The sequence below is a fragment of the Callithrix jacchus genome, chromosome 2, assembly GCF_049354715.1.
Source record: "Callithrix jacchus isolate 240 chromosome 2, calJac240_pri, whole genome shotgun sequence".
Classification (NCBI taxonomy): Eukaryota; Metazoa; Chordata; class Mammalia; order Primates; family Cebidae; genus Callithrix; species Callithrix jacchus.
In genome coordinates, this window is record NC_133503.1 from 25,874,532 (window position 1) to 25,892,921 (window position 18,390).

Below are 18,390 nucleotides of genomic sequence, written 5' to 3' on the forward strand. Positions count from 1 at the left end.
ATATAAATGCTACTGATTTTTGTATGTTGATTTTGTAAGCTTCAACTTTACTGAATTTATCAGTTCTAATAACATTTTTCTGCAGCCTTCATGTTTTTCCAAATATAAGATCATGTTATCCACAAACAAGGAAAATTTGACTGCCATTCAAATTTAGGTGCCCTTTATATCTTTATTTTGTCTGATTGCTCTAGCTAGGATTTCCTGCACTATGTTGAACAACAGTGGAGAAAGCAACATTCCTGTTGTGTTCTAGATCTCAGGAAAAAGGCTTTCAGTTTTGTTCCCATTCAGTATGATACCAGCTGTGGGTCTGTTGTATATGGCTTTTATTATGTTCAAGTATGTTACTCATATCCCCAAGTTTTTTTAGGGTTTTTATCATGAAGGGATGCTGAATTTTACCACATTTTTTTCAGCATTAATTGAAATAATCACATGGTTTTTATCCTTCATTTTGTTGATATAATGTATCATATTGATTGATCTGTGTAGGTTAAACCATCCTTGCATCTCAGGGATAAATGCCACTTTGTCATTATGAGTGCTCTTTTGAATGTATTGTTTAATTTGATTTGCTAGTATTTTGTTGGGGATTTTTACATCAATATTCATCAAAAATATTGGCTTTTGGTATTCTCTGATATGTCTTTTTCTGGTTTGGGTATCAGGATAATTCTGGTTTCAGAAAATTAATTTAGAAGTATTCCTACCTCCTCTATTTTTTGGAATCGTTTGAGTATGATTCATAATAGCTCTTCTTTAAATGTTTGGTAGAATTAAGCAATAAAGCCATAAGGTCTAGGCTTTCCTTTACTGGGAGAGTTTTTATCATGACTTAAATTTAGTTACTTGCTCTGGACAAGTTTTGAATTTCTTCTTGGTTCAATCTTGGTAGGCTGTATGTATCTAGGAATACGTCCATTTCTTTTAGAGTTTACTGGCATATAGTGCTCACTGTAGCCACCAATGATCTTTGGAATTTCTGCAGTATAGTTGTACTGTCTCCTTTTTCATTTCTGATTTTATTTATTTAGATCTTTTTCCTTTTTTCCTTAGTCTGGTTAAAGGTTTGTCAATTTTGTTTAACTAAAAAAAAAAAACTTTCACTTTACTGATCTTTTGAATTGTTTTCTTAATTTCAAATTTATTTACTTCTGCTCTGATCTTTATTACTTCTTTTCTTTTACTAATTTGGGAGTTTCTTTGCTATTGCTTTTTTAGTTCTTTAAGATGCATCATTAGATTTTTTGTTTGAAGTTTTTCATCTCTTTTGATGTAGACATAGGTATAAACTTTCTTCTTAGTAGTGCTTTTGTTACATAAAAATGCAAATTTAAAAATAAATTAACTGTTAATAAAAAATAAGTATACCATTAACTATATTCCCTATATATAAGGATTAACTAGTATATTTCCTGAGTTGTGTGTAACAGTATCTATCAAATATGAGGTGAATCACCTTTGATCTCAAATTTAAATTTAGTGCTTATTGCAGAGAAATCATCCAGTAATATTAATGCAAAAGTATATTCATTAGAATTATTTTTACAGCATTACAGTAATGCCACCAAATGGAACTAATCTAAGTGTTCATCAACAAGATATTGGTTATAAATTATGAAGATTTGTGCAATGAAATATTATGAAGGCATTGAAAAGAATGTGTGTTTACACTCACTGGAAAGAATACATTACTATGGCACATTGTTAACTAAAGAGGTGAACCCTATGATTAACCTCAGATCTTTGCCTGGAGAAACTTTCCAAAACATGTTGCAAAAGGAAGATCCTAATGATAGGACAGTAGTTTTGCTTATTTGAGAAGATAGAGACAGGACTTAGAAGAGGCTAGCTGAGGTTTAAGGAGAAAGAGCTGGAAAGGAGGGAACTATAAAGAAAATGAGCTTCGGGAATTTGCATAAAGTTCTTCTTAAATCTATTCAAGACATGCATGCATAAATTGAAATTCAAAAAGTCAAGGCAATTGATTTGCTATAAAATGAATACCAGAGTTCACAAAGTACTGTATATCATTCAAACTTCGATGAGCTATATAGGAAGAATTCCTTGCTGAACATCAAGGGTATTCAGTCAAGAGACCAGAAGGTTGATATGTTTTGCTGTCCTGAGTAAAGTCTTCTCCAAATCTTTCCTCATGTTTACAAGCAAGCTTTGTAATTATCAAGCTTACACTCAAGTAACCACTTTCAAAGTACAACCCTTTTTAAAGAATGCCAACGCAGTCCAACACTCAAAATTATACTGTTCAGTATTCAATTAAAATTATTAAAAATTCTTTTTTTTTTTTTGAGATGGAGTCTTGCTCTGTCACCCAGGCTATAGTGTAGTGGCACAATCTCAGCTCATGGCATCCTCTGCTGCCCAAGCTCAAGCAATTCACCTGCCTCAGTCTTTTGAGTAGCTGGGACCACAGTTGTGCACGACCACACCTGAATAATCCTTTTGTATTTTAGTAGAGACTGGGTTTCACCATGTTGTCAGGATGGTCTTGATCTCCTGACCTTGTGATCCACCCACCTTGGCCTCCCAAAGTGCTGGGATTACAGGCATGAGCCACCGTACCCGGCCTACAGATTTTTAGAAGTAGAAAACTATGGCCCATTACAGAAGAAAAATCAGTCAATGGACAAAAAACAAACAAACAAAAACAAGAAAAGTAGATACAACAGAACTAGTAGAAAATAATTTTAAAGTGACTGTTGGAAAGATGCTTAATATGTTCAAACATTCGTGGAAATCATTAATATGAGAAGAGCCAAATGGGACTTTTGAAAAGGGCAAAAACCACTGCATGGAATAAATAGCAATTTAAACAGTGTAGAGTATGAAATCACTGAAATTTAGTAATAGAAACAATACAACATAAAGCAGAGAGAGAAAAAATGCTCAAAAACAAAGTTATAGTTCAAAGAATACACAGATATAGATCAAAGGATATGAATTAATGAACAAACAAGTTTAGCAATCTAATGTGCAGGATGAGAGCTATAGTTAACAAACTGTATTGTATTGGACAAGTAGATAAAGAAACTATGGTATATAAACATAATGGAATACTACTTAGAATTAAAAAGGAATGAATTCTTGATATCTGCAGCAACCTGGAAGAGATTAGAGACTACTGTTCTAAGTAAAGTAACTCCGAAATGGAAAACCAAACATCATTCTCATTCATAAGTGGTAGCTCAGCTATGAGGATGCAAAGACATGAGAAGGACACAGTAGACTCACAGGGACTCAAAGGGAAAGGATGGGAAGAAGGTGAGGGATAAAAGACTACAAATTTGATGCATTGTACACTTCTCGGGTGATGGGTGCACCAAAATCTCACAAATCACCACTAAAGAACTTGTTATGTAATCTAACACGACCTGTTTCCCAATAAACTATGAAAATAAACTTTAAGAAAAAATATTGTATTACATCGGGGATTTTTATTAACTAAATACATTTTAATTGTTCTTGTCACAGAAAGGTAACTATGTGAGATGATAGATGTGTTAATTTGTTTCACTTTAGTAACCATTGTACTATCTATATGTATTCCATTAACATCATGATTTAAACCTCTAATATTCACAATAAAATGTATTAATAAATATAAGAACAAACTAAGAGGGATTGAGTAAATTGTGTAATAATATGAAATACTTTAACCTATTTATAATGGAGTCCTTGATAAAGAGGAGGAAAGACAGATAGAATATTTAAAGAAACAATGGCTATATTTTTTCTGAATTGGATAGAATCTATATAGATATTGTAAGAAGTGGAACACACTATTGGCAAGATAAATACAAGGAAGACCACACTAAGGGCACCGTAATCAAACCACCTAAACCAGTGAAAAAGACAAAATTTTAAAAGCGCCAAGTGAAAAAAAAGACATTACTTACAGGAACAGCAATAAGAACAACTAACTTCTGATCAGAAATTGGAAAAGATTTAAAAGTCTGAAATAATAAAAGAAAACCCAGTAAACGTAGACTATTTTATTTAAAGAAATTGCCTTCAAAATTAAAATGAAATAAAATCTTTACAAATGAATGGAAGCAATTCTTCAGTATAATAAGTGTTCAAATAACTTCTTCAAGAAAAAAAAAGGCATTAGATACAAATTTGAATCTATACAAAGAAACAGTGCCAGAAATAACACATTTTTCTCATTTTTAGTGTCTTTTAAAATCCCTCATTTAAAGCAGACTTGTAAGCATATAATATTGTACCTTTAACATATAAAAACATGGCAACAATAACAAAAATGAAGGATCTTTAATGCTACAAGGTTTAATGTCATTTGAAGATAGCATTTGATACGTTAGAGATGTATAAAATTTTATAACAAAATATGTGGTATATTTTATATACCAATAGTGGAGATAAAAATAAAATACAGAAAAATATTGATTAATTCCAAATAGAACAGGAGTGAAAAATATGAACAAAGATCAGATGGGAAGAATAGAGAACAAATAGCAAGAGATATGCCTATACATGTGCATGTGTATGTGTGTGTGTGTGTGTGTGTAAGCATCATGAAAATACTAATCATAAGAAAGCTAGATATTAATGCTGACTTGACAAGAAATACTGTCAGGGATAAAGTAGGACATTACATATGATGAAGGTGACAGTTTACCAAGAAGATATAAACATATATATACTTACAAACTCAAAATACATTAAACAAAAAACAACAGACAAAAAAAGTAAGGCAAATCCACAATTACAATTAGAGAATTGAGGATTTCAACTCTCTTCTCTCAGTAATTGATACACTGTATGAAGAGAACAGTAAAAAGACTGTAGAATATTTAAACATAGCAAGAAAATTTGACCTCAACAGTGATCTCACAACACACACCAAATTTAACTTGAAACATAAAAGTTAGAACTACAAAAATATTAAAAGAAAAATCAGAAAAAAGCATTTGATTTTTGGAGATGCAAAAATATTTTCAATAGGAGAAAAAAAGTATGAACCATAAGATAATTTAATAAATTTGACTTTATCAAAATTTGCTAAAAATGATGTTTGCTCTTTAAAAGAATTAAGAAAATGAGAAGTCAGCCACAGTCTTAGAGTAAATAATCGCAAAATATACATCTGACAAAGCACAAGTATCCAGAATATATGAAGAATGATGGCAAGTCAATAATAAGAGGAAAATATTTTTTCAATAGGCAAAATATTTGAAGAGACATTTCACATAAAAAGACATATGAATGACCAACAAGTATATTTCAAAATGCTCAACATTATTAGTTATAATGGAAATGCAAATTAAAACCACTACATAACCCCTAAAAGGCTAAAATTAAAAAGTGCTAGCAAGGATGTGGAGCAAATGGAATTTTCATACATTGCTGGCAGTTACACAGAATGGTACAAAATGGAAAACAATTTAGTGTTTTCTTATATATCAACATATATTTATCATTCAATTAAGAAATTCCACTCCTAGTTACCTAAAAAAGAAAAATTAAACTTCAGTCCACAAAAGTTTTGTACCTAAATATCAATAGATGCCTTAATTTTGGTAGCCAAAATTTGGAAACAATCTTGTCAGGTGAATACCTAAAAAAATTATGTTCTGTTTATAATGTAAAATATTACTCATTTTTTGTTATGTCTCTCCAAAGTTTTGGTATCAGGATGATGCTAGCTTCATAAAATGTGTTAGGGAGGAATCCCTCCTTTTCAAATGTTTGGAATTGTTTCAGAAGGAATGGTACCAACTTCTTTTTGTACCTCTGGTAGAATTCAGCTGTGAATCCATCTGGTTCTGGGCCTTTTTTTTTTTTTTTTTTTTTTTTGGTTGCTAGGCTATTAATTACTGCCTCAATTTCAGAACTTGTTATTGGTTTATTCAGGGATTCAACTTCTTCCTGGTTTAGTCTTGGGAGTGTGTCTGTATTCAGAAATTTGTCCATATCTTCTAGATTTTCTAGTTAATTTGCATGGAGGTGTTTATAGTGTTCTCTAATGGTAGTTTGTATTTCTGGGGTTGGTGGTGACATCCCTTTAATCATTTTTTATTGTGTCTGTTTGATCTTCTCTCTTTTCTTTTATATTAGTCTGGCTAGCAGTCTATCTATTTTGTTAATTTTCTCAAAAAAAGAAACAGCTCTTAAAATCACTGATTTTTTTGAAGGGTTTTTCATGTCTGTATCTCCTTCAGTTCTGTTCTGATCTTAGTATTAAACTTCAGGCCAATATCCCTGATGAACATTGATGCAGAAATCCTCAATAAAATTCTGGCAAACTAAATCCGGTAACACATAAAAAAACTTATCCACAATGCCCAAGTTGGCTTCATCCATGGGGATGCAAGACTGGTTCAATAATACAATTAATAAACATAATTCATCAGATAAACAGAACCAATGACAAAAACCACATGATTATCTCAATAGATGCAGAAAAGGCCTTCGATAAAATTCAATACCACTTCATGTTAAAAACTCTCAATAAAATAGGTATTGATGGAACATATATCAAAATAATAAGAGCTATTTATGACGAACCCACAGCCAATATCATACTGAATGGACAAAAGTTGGAAAAATTTCCTTTGAAAACTGGCACAAAGATAAGGATGCCCTCTCTCCCCACTCCTATTCAACATCATATTGGAAGTTCTGGCCAGGACAATCATGCAAAAGAAATAAATAAAGCGTGTTCAAGTAGAAAGAGAGGAAGTCAAATTGTCTCTGTTTGCAAGTGACATTATTCTATATTTAGAAAACTCCATCATTTCAGCTCCAAAACTCCTTAAACTGATAAGCAATTTCAGCAAAGTCTCAAGATACAAAAATCAATGTGCAAAAATCACAAGCATTCCTATGTACTAACAATATGCAAGCAGAGATCCAAATCATCAATGAATTCCCATTCACAATTGCTACAAAAAGAGTAAAATACCTGGGAATACAGCTAATGATAGATGTGAAGGACCTCTTCAAGAAGAACTAAAACCACTGCTCGAAGAAATAAGAGAAGATACAATAAATGGAAAAGCATTCCATGCTCATAGATAAAAAGAATCAATATTGTGAAAATGGCCATACTGCCCAAGGTAATTTATAAATTCAGTGCTATTACCATCAAACTATGATTCTTCACAGAATTAGAGAACACTAAATTTCATGTGAAACTACAAAAGAGTCTGTATAGCCAGTAATCCTAAGTAAAAACAAGAAAGCTGGAGGCATCACACTACCTGACTTCCTTCAAACTATACTACAAACCAAAACAGCATGGTACTGATACCAAAACAGACACACAGACCAAGGGAACAAAACAGAGACTTCAGAAATGACACCCACACATCTACAACCATCTGATCTTCAACACACCTGACAAAAACAAGCAATGGGGAAAGGATTCCCTATTTAATAAATGGTATCAGGAAACTGGCTAGCCATATGCAGAAAATGGAAACTGGACCCCTTCCTTATGCCTTCTACAAAAATTAACTCAAGATGGATTAAACACTTAAATGTAAAGCCCAAAACCTTAAAAATCCTAGAAGAAAACCTAGGCAATACCATTCAGGACATAGGCATGGGCAAAGATTTCATAACAAAAACACCAAAAGCAAATGCAACAAAAGCTAAAATTGACTAATGAGATGTAAAAGAGCTTCTGCACAGCAAAAGCAACTAGCATCAGACTGAGCAGGCAACCTACAAAATGAGAGAATGTTCTTTAAGTGTGAAGAACCACAAACCTTAGCACCATGAAATTTACCTTTATAACAAACCTGCACATATACCCCCTGAATTTAAAATAAAAGTGGAAGTAAATAAATCTCTTTAAAGCATAAATCTTATATGACCTATAAAACAAAAATACAATTTTTAAAAAGAAACATAGAAAACAAAGAACCAAGGTATATAGGCAACAAATAGCATGATGAATGGAATTTTACCTCATGTTTTAATACTAACATTAAACGTAAATGGCCTAAATGCTCCACTTAAAACAAACAGAATTGTAGCATGGAGAAGAACTCACCAACAAACTATCTGCTGCCTTCAAGAGACTCAGCTAATGTGTAAGGATTCATACAAACTTAAGGTAAAGAGGTAGAAAAAGACATTTCAGGCAAATGGACACCAAAAACAAGCAGGAGTAGCTATGCATATATCAGACAAAACAAACTTTAAAGAAACAGAAGTTAAAAAAGACAAAGAGGGGCATTATATAATGATAAAAGGTCTTGTCCAACAGGAAAATATCACAATCTAAACATATATGTACCTAACACTGGCACTCTCAAATGTATAAAACAATTACTATTAGACCTAAGAAATGAGATGAGCAGCAAAACAATTAAGAGTGGGAGACTTCAGTACTCCACTGACACCACTAGACACGTCATCAAGACAGAAAGTCAACAAAAAAACTATTGATTTAATCTATAACCAGGAACAAATGGACTTAACAGATATATTTGGAACATTCCATCCAACAACCATAGAATATAGATTCTTTTTTTTTTTTTTTGAGATGGAGCCTCACTCTTGCCAGGCTGGAGTGCAATTGTGCAATCTCAGCTCACCCAACCTCTTCCTCCCAGGTTCAAGCAATTCTCCTGCCTCAGCCTTGTAAGTAGCTGGGATTACAGGCATGTGCCACAATGCCCAGCTAATTTTTTTCTGTATTTTTAGTAGAGACGTGGTTTCTCCATGTTGATCAGGCTGGTCTCGAACTTCTGACCTCAGGTGAACCCTGCCAGCCTCAGCCTCCCAAAGTGCTGGGATTACAGGTGTGAGCCACCACACCTGCCCCAAAATATACATTCTATTCAACAGCATATGGAACTTTTTCTCCAAGACAGACTATATGATAAGCCACAAAATGAACCTCAATAAATTTAAGAAAATTAAAATTATATCAAGCACTCTCTCAGACCACAGTGGAATAAAACTGGAAATCAACTAAAAAAGAAACTTTCAAAACCATGCAAATACATGATAAGTAAACAACCTGCTCGTGAATGATCATTGGGTCAAAAATGAAATTAAGATGGAAATTAAAAATTTTTTGGAAATGAATGACAGTAGTAATACAACCTTTCAAAAACTCTGGGACACAGCAAAGGCAGTGCTAAAAGGAAAGTTCATAGCCCTAAACACCTCCATCAAAAAGTCTGGAAGAGCACAAACAGGCAATCTAAGGTCACACCTCAAGGAACTAGAGAAACAAGAAAAATTATACCCAAACCTGGCAGAAGAAAGGAATAAAGCAAGATCAGAACAGAACTAAATGAAATTGAAACAAAAAAATATACAAAAGATAAATGAAAGAAAAACCTGGTTCTTTGAAAAGATAAATAAAAGTAATCGGCCATTAGCAAGATTAACAAAGAAAAGAAGAGAGAAAATCCATATAAGCTCAGTAAGAAACAAAATGGGAGATTTTACTATTAACACGACAGAAATACAAGAGATCACTCAAGGCTGCTATAAACACCTTAATGTGCATAAACTAGAAAACCAGGAGAAATGGATAAATTCCTGGAAAGATACAACTCTACTAGCTTAAATCAGAAAGAATTAAATACCCTGAACAGACCAATAACAAGCAGTAAGATTGAAACGGTAATTTTAAAATTACCAACAAAAAAAGTCCAGGACCAGAAGGATTCACAGCAGAATTCTACCAGACACTCAAAGAACTGGTACTAATCCTCTTGACACTATTCCACAAGATAGAGAAAGAGGGAACCCTCCTTAAATCATTCTATGAAGCCATTATCACCCTAACACCAAAACTAGGAAAGAACATAACCAAAAATAAAAACTATAGACCAATATCCCTGATGAACCTAGACACTAAAATTCTTAACAAAATACTAGTTAACCGAATCCAACAACATATCAAAAAGATAATCCACCATGACCAAGTGGGTTTCATTCCAGGGGGGTTCAAGGATGGTTTAACATATGCAAATCAATAAATTTGATACACCACATAAACAGAATTTAAAACAAAAATCACATGATCATCTCAATAGATGCAGAAAAAGCACTGTTGAACAAAATCCAGCATCCCTTTATGACTAAAACTCTCAGAAAAATCGGCACAAAGGACATACCTCAATATAATAAAAGCCATCTATGATAAACTCACAGCCAATGTATTATTGAATGGGGAAAAGTTTGGGAGTTCCCTCTGAGAACTGGAACAAGAAAAGGATGCCCATTCTCACAGCTACTCTTCAACATAGTACTGAAAATCCTAGCCAGAGCAATCAGACAAGCAAAAGAAATAAAGGGCATCCAAATCTGTAAAGAAGGAGTCAAACTGCTGCTGCTTGCTGATGCTATGATTGCTTACCTCGAAAATCCTTAAGACTCTTGCAGAAAGCTCCTAGAAGTGATAAAAGAATTCAGCAGAGTTTCTGGATACAAAATTAATGTATACAAATCAGTAGCTTTTCTATACACCAACAGCAACCAAGCTGAGAAGCAAATCAAGAACTCAATCCCTTTCACAATAGCTGCAAATATATACATATTTGTAATCTATATAAATATATTCTTAGGAATATACCTAACTGAAGGGTGAAACACTTCTACAAGGAAAACTACAAAACACTGCAGAAAGAAATCATAGTTGATACAAATGGAAACACATCCCATACTCATGGATGGGTAGAATCAGTATTGTGAAAATGACCATACTGCCAAAAGCAATCTACAAATTCAATGCAATTCCCATCAAAATACTACTATCATTCTTCATAGAATTAGAAAAAACAATTCAAAAATTCATAGCCCACATAGCCAAAGCAAGACTAAGCAAAGGAACAAATCTGGAGCATCACATTACTTGATTTCAAACTATACTATAAGGCCATAATCACCAAAACAGCATAGTGTTAGTATAAAAATAGGCACATAGATCAATAAAGCAAAATAGAGAACCCAGAAATAATCCCAAATACGTAAAGCCAACTGATACTCAACAAAGCAAACAAAAACATAAAGTGGAGGCAGGACATCATTTTCAAAAATAGCGCTGGGATAACTGGCTAGCCACATGCAGCAGAATGAAACTGGATCCTAACCTCTCACCTTATACAAAAATAAACTCAAGATGGATTACAGACTTAAATCTAAGACCTGAAACTATAAAAATTCTAGAAGAAAACATTGGAAAAACCCTTCTAGATATTGGCTTAGGCAAGGATTTCATGACCAAGAACCCAAAAACAAATGCAATGAAAACAAAGATAAATTGCTAGAACTTAGTTAAACTAAAGAGCTTTTGCATGCCAAAAGGAATAGTCGGCAGAGTAAGAAGACAATCCTTCAGAGTGGGAAAAAATCTTCACAACCTATACGTCAGCCTGAATTCAAACAAATCCACAAGAAAAATCAAAACTTCCATCAAGAAGTGGGCTAAGGACATGAGTAGATAATTCTCAAAAGAAGATATACAAATGTCCAACAAACATATGAAAAATGCTCAACATCACTAATGATCAGGGAAATGCAAATTAAAATCACAATGTGATACCATCTTACTCCTGCAAGAATGGCCATGATCATAAACCCTAAAAACAGTAGATGTTGGCATAGATGCAGTAAACAGGGAACACTTCTACACTGCTGTTGGAAATGTAAACTAGGACAACCACTACGGAAACACTATGTAGATTACTTAAAGAATTAAAAATAGAACTACCATTTGACCCAGCAATCCCACTACTGGGTATCTTCCCAGAGGAAAAGAAGTCATTACACACAAAAAATTATTGGGCATGCATGTTTATAGCAGCACAATTCACAATTGCACAATTGCAACCCAAACACCCATAAATCAATGAATCAATAAAAAAACTGTGGTGTATATATATATATATACACACACACACACACACACACACACACAAACACACACACATTATACACACACACACACAATGGAATACTACTCAGTCATAGAAAGGAATGCGTTAATAGCATTCACAGTGACCTGGATGAGATTGGAGACTATTATTCTAAGTGAGGTAACTCTGAAACAGAAAACCAAACATCTATGTTCTCACTCATACATGGGAGTTAAGCGATGAGGATGCAAAGGCATAAGAATGAAACAATAAACTCTGGGGACTCAGGAGGAAAGGGTAAGAAGAGTGTGAGGGATAAAAGACTACAAATATTGTGCATTGTACATTGCTTGGGTCATGGTGCACCAAAATCTCATGAATCACCACTAAAGAACTTATTTATGTAACCAAATACCGCCTGTTACCCAATAAACGATTGAAATACAAAAATAATAAAAATTAAAATAAAACAGCATCAAGCACCCCATCCTCATGTTCCTTTCCCCACACCCTACTTTATTCTTTTCATGGAATTTCTCAATATATGATTTTTTACGTACATAAACATAAATATATCTTTATTATCTGCGTCTCCTCCTCTATTATTTTCTTCTTGAGGTCAAAAACCTCATAGGCTTATTTCACTAATGTATTCCCAGCACCTAGTACCTGGCACAGGATAGGAAAGCAATAACATCTATTAAACAAACTGAAGGACTAAATAAATGAACCAATGAATGAATCAATGACAGCATGGAAGATTATTCAACAAAATGTTATATAGATGTAACCATATTTTTAGTAGAGATGGGGTTTCACCATGTTGGCCAGCCTGGTCTCAAACGCCTGACCTCTGGCAATCCACTGGCCCCAGTCTCCTAACATGCTGTGATTACAGGCATGAGCCACCACACCCAGCCAGATATTTGTCCTTTTAAAAATTATATCAAAATGAGAGATGAAACTTGTCCTACCCAATGTTCTTTACATTCTTTAAGTGTAAAGAACCCCGAACCTTAGCATCATGCAATTTACCCTTATAACAAACCTGCACATATAACCCCTTAATTTAAAATAAAAGTGGAAGTAAATAAATCCACATAAAGAACAAACATTTTATGGACTTAACTGCCTGAACCTAAATTTCATTCAGAATTCAGAGTTCTGCACATGATACAATAAAGGAGCATTCAGATGTGATTTCCTTTGCAAAGTATACACAGAGATCTCAAATAGTAAGTTATAGCTCTTCCTCACATGACGCTTACTAATTCACACACAAAGACATTCTGCATGTTTGTGCTTGTCTACAATCTTACTCACAAGGGGGATTTCCATTTGGAAAAAAAGTAGATTATGAAAAATTTTTCAGTGTTAGTATATGTAATTTCTATGGCAAAGATTAAAATGACAGGATATTTAGTTATAATTCCCACCCAATTTATTAAATAATTAAGTATTGAGTGAGTCTTATATGCTGACAATTATGCTAGATCATAAATTGTCTGAGTATGAAAATAAACATTAATGGGTTTCCAGCCTTCAAAGACTCGTGGCCTTATTTCTCATTCTCAGCAAACTGACACAAGAACAGAAAATGAAATACCGCATATTCTCACTCATAGGCAGGTGATGAACAATGAGAACACATGGACACAGGGAAGGGAGCACTACACACGGTGGTCTACTGGGGGGAATAGGGGAGAGACAGTGGGGTGGGGAGCTGGGGAGGGATAGCATGGGGAGAAATGCCATATGTGGGTGAAGGGGAGGAAGGCAGCAAAACACACTGTCATGTGTGTACCTATGCAACTATCTTGCATGTTCTGCACATGTACCCCAAAACCTAAAATGCAATAAAAAAAAAAGAAAAGAACCATTCGACTTGAAGTTATGTAATGTAGGAGTTAAAGCACAGAAAAGTACAAGCTTTGACATCAGACCAAAATTCTAACTCATACTTTTTCTTTTTTTATTTTTGAGACAGGCCTTACTCTGCTGCCCAGGCTAGAGTACAATGATGTGATCATAGCTCCCTACAGCCTCAAACTCCCGGGCTCAAGCAATCCTTCCACTTCAGCTTCTTGAGTAGCTAGAATTACAAGTCCACACCATGATACTCAGCTAAGTTTTTAATTTTTAAAAATTTTTTGTAGATGGAGTCTTATTGTGTTGCCCAGGCTGCTCTCTAACTCCAGGCTTCAAGCAGTCTTCTTGCCTAGGCTTCCCAAAGTGCTGGGATTAAAGGTGTGAGCCACCACACCCAGTCCTAATTTACTCTTTTAATCCACATATGCTATTTCATTGTATGGAGGTAGCAGTATTTATCCAACCAGTCTCCTATCGCTATAGCATTCAGGGTTTTCTGTAATGAGGTGACATAGCAGTGCTGCAACAAACACCCCTGCATATGGAGTCTTATGTTCTGATGTGTTTATTTACATAGAAATTAAAAGCAACAGCCTCTAGATTCCTATAATAGTCTAACTAGTGTGCCTGTTCTGTCCTTGCTCTTTTATCATGTACATAAAAATCAGAATTTAGACTGCATCAGTCTTCTGCCCCAGTCCATCAGTGGTCTGCCAGTTCTCTTAGAGCAAAAGACAAAGTCCTTCGATGACCTGTGTGTCTCTTTGTGAATTGCTCATCTTCATCCTTGGTATCGTTTTGACCCCATCTCCTACCACTCCCTACCACAGTGACTTCACTCCAGACACACTGGCCTCAGCATATTCCATGAATCTAAAATGATGCAAGTCTTCACCTTAGAATTTCTTGCATTTGCTTGTTCCCTCTACTTGGAGCTCTCTTTGCTTAGGTCTCTGCATGCCCCACCCTCACACACTTCAGGTCTCCACTCACATGTCACTTTCTCAGCGGGGCCCTTCCTGAACATGTTACATAAAACCATTAACATACCTCCTCAAAAGAAGTAGTTGTTCTCCTTCCACCTCACCTTATTTGTTCAAAGCATTAAATACAACTGACATACTTTGGATTTACTTGTTTATGTATTTTCTGTTTCTAGTCCTACTCCAAATAACAATATGACCTACAGCAGTAAGGATTTACTTTTTTCACTGCCATATCCCCAGTAACTAAAATGGTTCCTGGCACATAGTAAGTGCTCAACTGATTTTTAATAAATGAATTGATAAAGGAATAAAAGATTCTCAAAGCTTGGCTACATGATGCCATATTAACCTCCCCAAAATGTTGCTGCAATCAATATTTGTCTGCAAGATGTAAGAATGATTGTAACTACTTCCCTATACTTTTACCGACACTAGACATTGTCAATCTTTTTATTATTTATGTATGTATTTATTCTCTAAAGGATAGTTGTAGCTTTTATCAAATGAATGTGAAACTCTAATGTATAACCAAACATATATATTTCATTTTCGTCAGTATGTTCCTAAGTGACACACTATACAGAATGCAAACAGAAACAATGCAGATAACTAAAGTTTCAGGCTAGTATTTTCAATAGTTCATGTCATAGATTTTTAGATCCAACAATTAAAATGCAAATCAAATACATCTTCAAGGATGTACCTGTCTAAGGCAGCAATCTCTCAGTTTCAAGGAAGCACCTTTCAGCCAGTACCATCCTTCTGTGAAATAAGCAGTTTCTTTGGCAAGTCTGAAAGAAAGAATGGGGAAAGTGAGAGGATCACTCATTATCATTTCCCTCCTGCAGTTCTTTCAAGAATATGCTTCCATGACAGATAAGGGAGTCCAGAGGCTAAGAGACACTCTGCTAAGATTTATAGGCAGCTTTGGCGTAGATCCAGAAGCAAGATAAATAACAAATGTGCACGGGAAAAGAAGAATGTGACAGAGTGAGAATATCTTTCATATGACCTGAAAAGCAGTGATTCTGGGGATGCAAACTCAGCCTGTTGAATAGTCCTTGAAAATGGCATTTTAAAAGAACATCAAGCAATTGGAAGACCTATGGGGAAACTGACAGAATCAAGAACTAGACAGTCATGTTGAAGTATTGTAAGACATGAATTCTCTTTAAAAAAAGAAAGTCTCAGTGTTAATAGATAATTTCCATTTGTAGTGTAGAAATTACAATGTTGAGTCATTTTTGGATAGTTCTGAATTAATAAAATTATAGCATAAACTGAAATTAACACTAAATTTAGCCATTTTTTTTCTAAGTTATTCTTTTCTCTCATATTTACTAGAGTTTTAGGAAAGAAAACAGGTACCTTTCCAAACTGCAAACTACGGATGTCCTACAAAACCCTGAAATATTCAGGCCTACTTCAGAAATTAGCCAAATTTCCCATTTGGTAGATAAAACTTAAGTTGGAGGTAGAGCCAATAAAAAGATAAAATCCTGCCAGAATACAGAAGACTCAGATGATTTCAATGATGTTGCCAACAGATGGCAAATACAGGGCAGTGGAAGATAATGCCAAAATAATTACCTCTCAAGCCTGAAGCCAAGCTAGGGAGTATGTTCTGAAAAATAATCAGTCTGCTCACTGCTCAGGAAAAGAACATAAACACACACAAATATTAGGAGGAAAATAATCAAATCTCTAGAAATAAAGGAAGATAACTTAGATTAAAATATTCTATCAAAGGAAATGGAAAAAGAGAAAGAATAGTTTAGATATGCCTCTTAAGAATAACATTGTATGAAAGTCATTCAATAATAAAAATGTTTGCCTTTTTAAAGCGATATGTGCTAGGACTTGTGTCAAATGCTTTTATAAGTATTTTTCATTCAACTCAGGATAATGCTGTGAGCTTGATTTTCTTATTACTCACGTTTTACAGAGGAGAGGACTGGGAGATAAAGAAGTTAAGCTCTCTTTCCAAGGTCACAAAACTTGTAAGTGGTGGAGCCAGGATTCACCACTAAGCATTTTGACTACAGAGACTCCACTCTTTCACATTACATTATGTATTAGGTCAAATGTTACATGCAAACACCTAAAAAGCAGGTTAACTTTCTATCTGAAGGCACCCAACTATGTAAGCCTGATACATGACAATGCTGCTCTGTTCACCTAAGGCTCAAAAACTCATTGATCCAAACATTTAATTGGCACTTACTATATCACAAATGTTATACTAGGCACTAGGGAGAAGATAATTTAATTTCAGCTCAGGAAGAGTATATTGTACTGGCTGGTATTAGGCCATTCTTGCATTGCTATAAAGAAATACCTGAGACTGGGTAATTTATGAGAAAAGAGATGTAATTGGCCAACAGTTCTGCAGGCTGTACAGGAAACAATGCCAGCATCTGCTTCTGAGGAGGCCTCAAGAATCTTTTACTCATGATGAAAGGTGAGGCAGAAGCAGGAACTTCACATGGTGAAAGCAGAATCATGAGAAGGAGTGGGGAGGAGGAGCTACACACTTTTTTTTTTTTTGGTTAATCAATGAGAGCTTGTAACGTTGCTCAGGTTGGCCCTGAACTCATGGCCTCGCCTCTTCAAGTGCCAGGACATCTGGCCAGAGCCACTGTGGCCCCCGAGCTACACAATGTTAAATGATGGGCTCTTGTAAGAACTCACTATCACAAAGGCAACATCAAGCCATAAGAGATCTGTCCCCAGGATCCAAACACCTCCCACCAGGACCCATCTCAAGCACAGGAGATTATAATTCAACATGAGATTTGGGTGAGGACAAAATCCAACATATCAGTGGAGAATAAGACAGACATGTAAACAGGCTGGGTGCAGTGGCTTACGCCTATAATCCCAACACTTCGGGAGGCAAAGGCGGGCAGATTACCTGAGGTTGGGAGTTTGAGATCAGCCTAACCAATATGGAGAAACCCCATCTCTACTGAAAATACAAAATTAGCTGGGTGTATTGGCACATGCTTGTAATCCCAGCTACTTGGGATGCTGAGGCAGGGGAATCGCTTGAACCTGGGACAGGGAGGTTGCAGTGAGCCAAGATCATGCCACCACACTCCAGCCTGGACTACAAGAGCAAAACTTCATCTCAAAAAAAAAATGATATGTAAACAAATAATCATAATGCTATGCAAGAAATGGTATGCTAGCAGATACATTCATGGGAAGGTGGGAAAAAAGAAAGGGATGAGAATTAACTAAAAGAATTAAAACAGAATATCCAAAGACATTAAGTTGGCATTCACAAAAAAAAAAAAAAATCTGTAAATAAACCCATTCAAATATGGAAAGCAGACATTGACCAAAGAACATAACTATTAAAAATGCATGAAAAAAATGCATGGAATAATTTTGCTGAAGAGTGTGCTCATCTAAGTAAGTTTGGAAAGGAGTGAAGACTGTAAGACTAATTGCAAAGGAAATTTAGCATAAGCACTAAACTCTCCTTGATAAAGTTGTTTCCATGGAGATATAGTTAACAGTTATTAGAAAAAACTACACTTTATATTGTAATTTTACAATAAAGTAAATGGATGATGGATGGTGAGAGAAAGATTTCTCACTATTGGAGTCATAGATAACAGACAAGCAGAGACAAGACTAGAATAATCCATGTGGTAATG

At 34.8% G+C, this 18,390-nt stretch overlaps 1 long non-coding RNA gene across 4 annotated transcripts in view; it reads right to left on the reverse strand.

Moving 5' to 3' along the window:
- LOC103789015 (uncharacterized) overlaps window positions 1–18,390 on the reverse strand; it is a 724,824-nt gene that overhangs the window by 390,700 nt on the left and 315,734 nt on the right. For all 4 annotated transcript variants that reach the window (XR_013530713.1, XR_013530714.1, XR_013530711.1 and 1 more), the window contains exon 4: window positions 15,429–15,516. This is a non-coding gene — a long non-coding RNA (uncharacterized LOC103789015). The remainder of the gene's footprint in view (window positions 1–15,428; window positions 15,517–18,390) is intronic.